Below are 8,920 nucleotides of genomic sequence, written 5' to 3'. Positions count from 1 at the left end.
TGTGCTATAATTCAAGCATGAACGGAGGCTAGTAGTTGACGTTAGGTAGAAGCTGTGGGAAACAACAGTGTCGACAGCCACGAGCTCCACTGCTCTGTGATTCCAACCGTACTGATAAGCCTATATCTAATCTTAGGCCCACATGAAGTTCCGCGCATACCCATCGCAAAACACCCTTGCTGGCACACACTCAAACGACGAAAAAAAAAAAACAGGGTCGAGGATGCAGGCAACAAACCTTTTCCGGATAGAGCAAAGGCTTTTGATTTTTTAGCTTATTTTATTTCACTACCAAAAGCTTCTTTTGCGAGCTTTTCACGAAGCAGTCACTCTTACTTCGTGAAGTAACTTAATTGCATAAAGACGATTGCTTCTAAACGAACACAACCCGAATATACACCAAAGCTTCGCTGTAGCATTGCTGGGTTTCGGGACACTTTTGTTACCAACCACGTAGCTTCGATCAGCCTGTGGTAGAGCTACCATGTGTAGCCTGTACGTGTACCTTGTGTTGCAAAGTGGGCGAGTAAGAAAAAATTTTAAAAAATCTGTCACTCGCTGCTCATGGCACTAAAAATGTTTACTGCAGCCACCAATAACAAGTTTGCGTGCGTGTCACGCAGGCGCAAGAAAGTTCAACGCAGAGGTGGCGTGGGGTTCAAGAATGTGCCGGACGATGAAAAGCAAATGTCCAAGGAACAAGAAGGTGGGGATCTTTACCTATCCAAGCAAAATTGCCAGTCTGAGAAGTGTATCGTTCCGGGACTTCGCGCACTTGAATCACCCTAATAAGATCGTGCATGAGGCAGCCTGTGGTGAGGTAATGGTAAAGGGCCTGTGCACGGGCTACCCACACAGCCGCACCGCACGTGGCGGGAGGGACACCTGACGCACGCAAGCGGAGAACAGAAGAGCGGACGCTCTTTCACCCTCCTCTTGTATGTCACTATTTCGTCACCCGCTTGCGTGCGGCAGGTTTTCCGCCACGCGACACCTGCCGCACGCAAGCGGAGAACAGAAGAGCGGACGCTATTTCACCCTCCTCTTGTGTGTCGCTATTTCCTCGTCCGCTTGCATGCGGCAGGTCTGCCGCCACGCGACACCTGCCGCACGCAAGCGGAGAACTGAAGAGCGGACGCTCTTTCGCCCTCCTCATGTGTGTCACTATTTCGTCGTCCGCTTCCGTGCGGCAGGTTTTCCGCCACGCGACACCTGCCGCACGCAAGCGGAGAACTGAAGAGCGGATGCTCTTTCGCCCTCCTCATGTGTGTCACTATTTCGTCGTCCGCTTCCGTGCGGCAGCTCTCCCGCCACGCAACACCTGCCGCACGCAAGCGGAGAACAGAAGAGCGGACGCTATTTCACCCTCCTCTTGAGTGGCGCTATTTCGTCGTCCGCTTGCGTGCGGCAGGTTTTCCGCCATGCGACACCTGCCGCACGCAAGCGGAGAACTGAAGAGCGGACGCTCTTTCGCCCTCCTCATGTGTGTCACTATTTCGTCGTCCGCTTGCGTGCGGCAGGTTTTTCGCCACGCGGCACCTGCCGCACGCAAGCGGAGAACAGAAGAGCGGACGCTCTTTCGCCCTCCTCTTGTCACTATTTCGTCATCCGCTTGCATGCGGCAGGTTTTCCGCCACGCGACACCTGCCGCACGCAAGCGGTGAACTGAAGAGCGGATGCTCTTCCGCCCTCCTCATGTGTGTCACTATTTCGTCGTCCGCTTCCGTGCGGCAGGTTTTCCGCCACGCGACACCTGCCGCACGCAAGCGGAGAACTGAAGAGCGGATGCTCTTTCGCCCTCCTCATGTGTGTCACTATTTCGTCGTCCGCTTTCGTGCGGCAGGTCTCCCGCCACGCAACACCTGCCGCACGCAAGCGGAGAACAGAAGAGCGGACGCTATTTCACCCTCCTCTTGTGTGTCGCTATTTCGTCGTCCGCTTGCGTGCGGCAGGTTTTCCGCCACGCGACACCTGCCGCACGCAAGCGGAGAACTGAAGAGCGGACGCTCTTTCGCCCTCCTCATGTGTGTCACTATTTCGTCGTCTGCTTGCGTGCGGCAGGTTTTCCGCCACGCGACACCTGCCGCACGCAAGCGGAGAACAGAAGAGCGGACGCTATTTCACCCTCCTCTTGTGTGTCGCTATTTCGTCGTCCGCTTCCGTGCGGCAGGTCTCCCGCCACGCAACACCTGCCGCACGCAAGCGGAGAACAGAAGAGCGGACGCTCTTTCAGCCTCCTCTTGCGTGTCGCTATTTTATCCTCCGCTTGCGTGCGGCAGGTCTCCCGCCACGTGCGGAGCGGCTGGACGCGTAGCGCATGTATGGGCACTTACGAACGCCCCGATAACAAAGAAGTTTGAACGGTTAGCTACAGGTTGGCAACACGAATGAAGGAATTCTCCAACCCAGGTTACCTATGGCTTCTGATGTGAAGCAAAGTCGTTAATTGAACTCGCTCAGCATTACTCGAGTAACAACCGTGCAACTGTGAATCTTCTGTTCGGTGGTCTGATGGTTATGCAAGGCGCTCGACTGTCAACCCAAAAGACGTGTTATCGAATCACGGCAGCTCGCACAGGCCGCATATCCATGGAGGCTCGAGGCCCGTTTGCTTACATTCTCGTGCACGTGAGAGAATAACAGACAGTGAAAATTTCCGGAGCCCTCTACTATACGGAGGCTCCCACCACTTCGTGGTTTTGGGACGTAAAGCCCGAACAATTATTATATTCCTCTGATCTGATCCCTTCCTTGTTATGTGCCAAACAAAATGTTCCTCATCCCGTTTCTGGAATCCGGTCATTGAAGTGTTGCGCCGGACACGTATCATTAACTGAATAGTTAAATGTTAAACTTAGAGAGTTAATTCATACTAGATTCCAGAAGTTGGCAAGTAACGAAGAAGTATGTTGTCATAAAAGTGTGTTATCATGAATGCACTTATTGCGCACGTAAGTTGACGCATGCAGGACTAACATCAATGCAACCGTTCTTGGAAACAGCGCAGACTCCTTGGAACTTGATGTTTCAACAAGCGGACTGGTAATTCTGCATTCAACTTTCTGCATTCAACGACAATGCATTTAAAATAAACACACACACACACACACACACACGCACGCACACGCGCACACACACAAACACACACACACCCACGCAACACACACACACACGCACACACACACACACACGAACTCCAAAAACTCAAGTGGGGGAAATACACTGCTGCTGCATATCGACCTGCTCATTCCTGAGAAGCTAACTAGTTTATTTATTACAGTTTCATGCTGCACTCACTAGGTTTTACCCATGTTATTTTTTTTAACTAATTGGCTTTTTCAAATAAAAATAAAAATTTGGGAAGTTTCCCCTCTTCATTTATGTTAGATTGGCTTGAGCCCGTTATACCTCCTGGTGGTACGGGCTACCCCCCTTTTTCCTTTTAGTTATTTTTACATATAGGGGGCGGAAAAAGCACACACACACACACACACACACACACACGCACGCACGCACACACGCACGCACACACACACACACACACAGAGAGAGAGAGAGAGAGAGAGAGAAAGAGAGAGAGAGAGAGATGAAGAGGGATGAAGAGAGATGAAGATGAGAAATGCAGATAGACTATCTCGCTTCAGAGAAATCTCTAAGTGGCAATGGGCTCTTCACAGGAAGAACTTCCTTCTATTCTCTAGGTCATTTGACCCACCTGTCTGTCATCCGAAGATATAACTGCTGTAATTAACAATAATTATATTCTTTTTAAACATTACATGATTGACATCATGCACAGAAAATGTAACTGTTTATATATGGAGGCAGCAAGTAAACATCGCTATTAAACAAATTTTCGAGGATATTCAGACGGCGCGTTTTTTCGGAACACCGGGGTGAACCATGCGTAATAAAAAAAAGATCGTCGACGGGAGGGAGGGGGCTGAAGGACGCCCAAAACCCCGCTGGTTACGTCAACATGTTTTTCTTTTTTTTCGTTCGCGTCATTGCCCCGTTTGCAGAGAAGCACCGGAAGTTCGAGAGCCTTCGCAGGTTGCACTACCACAACGAGTACCTCAAGGGGAAGAACCTTCCCCCGCTGGAGGACGACGAAGACGATGGAGAGGCGACAACCATGGAGGGCGCCACGACGTCCAACAGGAAGTGAGGAGCGCCACGACACAGGAGGCCCACGGTGGACCGAGTCGCCACGACATGGCCGGAGCCCAGTGTACCGAGTAGCCCATTGCCGCACACAGTGACTGATGAACTGTTTTTTTTTCTTCTCGACTTGTCTTGTAAATAGACCTTTTTTATTCTTTTGTCTCCGCATTTTGTTACCATTTTTTCTTTAATTGGTATGCCCTTCAACAAAAAAAGTCACAACTTTGCCGCAAAGGCGAAGCAACGAACGCGATAGCAACAAATTGGAAGGTCACTCGAAGACTGGCAAGCAGATCCAAACGTGCCCCACGTTTCTCACGCACAAATGACGCAAGGAACGTACTCACAGGAAAAGATGAACGCGAATAAGCGTCTCAGTTGTTACTTCGCTGTGTCTGAGCAGAGCGCCCCCTTAGCAAGACGAGACTGTGCAACAATTGCAGTGAACTTTGTGAGCCAGGTAACTACAACAGAATCGTTCCGGTAAAAGCCCAAGGCCAGCCAAGACGTATGATTGTCCCCACCGCAAGATAAGCGCGCGTTAGCGTTCACCCTGCTCCCTCTCCGCAGGGCAAAGTACGCGTGGGAGATGAGAGCGCGCGCCGCCGCGTCGTGACAATGTGGCGACGCGCGCGCGTAGCGCCATCTTGCAGGTCCTATTCGGTGACTTCAACCTCCCGCTGATTGATTGGACAAACTTCTCATCACCATGCTGCCTTTCCACAGAATTCATTAACTTAGTCTTGGACTTTAACCTCTCGCAAGTCATTGATCAACCAACCCGTGGTTTAAATACGTTAGACCTATTACTAACTAATGCTCCTGATTCAGTGAGGACAGTCTCTTGCCTAAGGGGCTTCAGTGATCACAATTTAATCGAGGTAACGTTGGACTTACCTGTACCATTTGCAGGAATATCCAAAAAGAAAATTCGGGACTACAGCAAAGCAGAGTTTGACAAAATAAGTGCACAGCTCGAAGAATTTTTTAGCAATGTCATCTTTCCGTCATTCTACAACAGGTCTGTAAATGAAAACTGGGTGCTTTTTATGACAAGATGTCTTCATTGATAAACCAATATATCCCTGTTATCACTGTTTCTAATGATCTATCTAATCCCTGGTTCACTAAATCCCTCCGTAAGCAAAGAAACAAGAAAAAAACGCCTGTACTGCAATGCCAAACGCAGTGCTACGCCCTCCGCTTGGGAAAAATACAAGCAGTACTTGACTGACTACTGTAAAGCAATATGCAACGCCAAAGAAAAATATTTTCACAACGACCTACCTTCTCTTCTGCAAAATAATCCAAAAAAATTCTGGCGCCTCATATCCCCTAACCACGGTTCCAACCAGTTGTCATTACTTAATGAAAACAACATTCCGCTTTCAGACTACGAGTGCTCCACTACTTTTAATACCTTTTTTTCATCTGTATTTAGCCAAGAAGATTCTTCTGACGTACCACATATCCCTGATTACAACTTCCAATACATGCAGCCTATTGAAATTACGGTGGAGGGTATCGCGTGTCGAATTAAACAGATTAAGGCATCCTCATCAGCTGGTATAGATGATATCAACTCTAAGGTAATTAAAAATACTGTTTCCATATCTAGCATTACATTATACCACATTTTTCGACAGTCGCTATCGTCTGGAAAACTTCCAGACGACTGGAAAATAGCCAAAGTAGTACCCATTTTTAAATCCGGAGATAAGAACTCACCTAAAAATTATCGCCCAATCTCGCTCACATGCATATGTTGCAAACTCCTCGAACACATAATCGCCTCCCACGTATACAGTCACCTCGAGACTAACAAATTCTTCTTTTCAAACCAGCACGGATTCAGAAAGGGCATGTCATGCGAAACACAGTTACTAGAATTCACTACAGACATTCATTACAACATAAATAATGGCCTACAGACTGATTGCATATTTCTTGATTTCGCCAAAGCATTCGATCGTGTCGCCCATTGTCACCTTATTTCAAAATTATCTGCCCTCCGATTAGACTCCCTCACTTTATCTTGGTTACGCAATTTTCTGTCACTTCGCAAGCAGTTCACAATCGTTAATAATTCTTCCTCTCCCTCTTCGTATGTCTCTTCTGGCGTCCCACAGGGGAGCGTTCTTGGCCCATTACTTTTTCTTATCTACATCAACGACCTCCCAACTAACATATCATCGCATATCAGAATCTTCGCTGATGACTGCATGCTCTACAGACCTATAAACTGTCCTAACGATCACTCCATCCTTCAAGATGATCTGAACACTATTTCTAATTGGTGCAGCACTTGGCTTATGAGGTTGAATACTAATAAGTGTAAAGTTGTTTCTTTTGGACGTAAACAGGTCATATCTAACTTCACTTACCATATGCAATGTGACAGGCTCTCCACGGCGACTTCTTACAAGTATCTTGGCATCCACCTTACACCAGGGCTTTCCTGGTTTGATCACATCACTAACGTTTGTGCAAAAGCCTCCAAAACATTGGGGTATTTACGCCGAAACCTTCGTCGTTGTCCCACTAACATTCGCAAAATGTCTTACCTAACTTTCGTCCGCCCGCAACTTGAATATGCCTCATCTGTTTGGTCCCCTTCCGCTCAGTATCAAATTAACATGCTGGAAACAATCCAGAACAGAGCCACCCGTTACATTTCTAGAAACTATGACATCAATTCCAGTGTGACTCAGCTTAAACTCCATCATTCCCTCCAAGCATTAAATGTTCGTCGTCACGTGTCCTTGTTATGCCTATTTCATAAGTACGTCTACAGTAACAAAACATCGTCGTTGCACCTTCAACGCCCGCTCTACACGTCACGCAGATTACATAACCATCTCAGCTTCACTCGCATTTTTGGAAACACGAACGCGTTCAACACATCCGCACTACCACAAGCCATCCGCATGTGGAATGATCTTCCCGACGATATCGCCTCTGATAGCAACCCCAACACGTTTCGGCAAAAAGTTCAGACGCATTTCCTTAATATTTCATCTTGACGTTCTTTTACTTCTTTTCCGAGGGTTTTTATGTTACGGAGTGTTCTTATATACTTCATCGCCATGTTTACGTATTGCTGACTTATTGCTTTGTTAATTTTTTTTGTTATTACTAACCGACATTGTACCGTTTTTATTTTGAAATTTACATGCGATTTTTCACTGTAACCCCCCTTACTCAATGCCTTCTGGCCTGTAAGGTATTTTCAATAAATAAATAAATAAATAAATAAATAAGTAATGCTGAAAACAATATTTCCCCTGAGATACCCGTCACCAGCGGTAAATGGTAGATATAAAGAGCTTGCAGTTTGAACGTTGATGAAGGTGCTCCTTCATGGCTCAGTGGTTAAAGCCTTGCACTCATGATTCAGAGGTCCGACGCTCAATTCCACGCGCCGGAGTCGTTTTCTGTATTTTCTTTCTTGCGTTTTCATATATATAGAAACGTATACATAAACAGTGAGTGACATCGACGCCGGCGGCGAAATCCAGCCGAGAGTTTCTGTATAATTGTTATCGCCATAAAAAAGATTTGGTGATTATCATAAACGACTGGCACTGTTGAACGGAAGGATCGAAAAGTTTCGGCGTTTTGCCTTAGTTCCTCAATAGCTTTTGCATTGTTGAAGGAGTAATGAAGGACTTCGGTTTGGCGGACGCCATTTTTTAAAGAGCGAAGATATGTAGCAAGCAGGTGTATTCGCTGTCACAAAAAGGCTAAAAATAATACAATAGTATAATAATAAGAAATTAGAAATGTATTAGTAAACAGCTGTCTAGCCCCTGCCAAGTCTGCTTTAGATCTGTTCATTCAATGTGGAATGCACACTTAGACCTCAAACGTCGAGCTCACATTGCCCGGCATAAAAAGCAATCAACTTTAGTTACATTAGACATATGTAAAGCATATGGCAGTGTCGAACATCCTGCTTTAATAAATCAATTACAATGTCACGGATTCCCTGCTTATATCGTAGTACGGGTGACGGAATTCTTCTGCAAAAAGGGAGTTTTACTATCAAGATTACTTTTCTTCCTGCAGACACAAGACGCGAGGTGTGCCTCGGGGGGGGGGGGGGGTGTCACTACTTTCACCAGCATTATTTAACATCCTGATGATGTGTACTATCCCCATTCAATCATGGGTGCGGTCTTAAGTTTATGCGGAGGACATTGCTTTTTTTGCTATGGCCGCTGCCATATACATCGCACTTACAATACTTTGGCATCATACTTGAGTGAACTCGAAATTTGGCTAGCTGGTGAACAGTTGAGTCTGAAGATTAATAAGTGTGCTGTTCTAGCTATACCTATTTATGACGCAGTGCGCAAATCTATTATTTACAAGCTGTAGGATATCCCACAAGCGGATTCATTCAAATACCTCGAAGTTATATATCATGAATGTCCATATTGAACATAGCACAACAAAAGGAGTACGCGCAATGGCTGTTTTGCATAGGCTGAGCAGCCGCGCATATTTGGTATGAGAGGGAAGACACTCTTGATGGTCTATAAAATGCATGCACATCCGGTATTAGAATTCGGCTATGCTCTTTATTCCAGGTGCGCCAGCATACAAGCTTCGGCCATTAGCCGTTTCGGAACGAGAGGCTTTATGGTGGTGCTTCAAAATATGTGGAACATGCTGCATTATACCAGGAATCGCGCCCGCCGTGGTGGTCTAGTGGCTAGGTACTCGGCTGCTGACCCGCAGGGCGCGGGTTCGA

This window comes from Rhipicephalus microplus, chromosome 10, assembly GCF_043290135.1.
Source record: "Rhipicephalus microplus isolate Deutch F79 chromosome 10, USDA_Rmic, whole genome shotgun sequence".
NCBI classification, from domain to species: domain Eukaryota; kingdom Metazoa; phylum Arthropoda; class Arachnida; order Ixodida; family Ixodidae; genus Rhipicephalus; species Rhipicephalus microplus.
The sequence above is the reverse complement of the archived record's forward strand: the minus strand, read 5'-3'. Positions refer to the sequence as shown.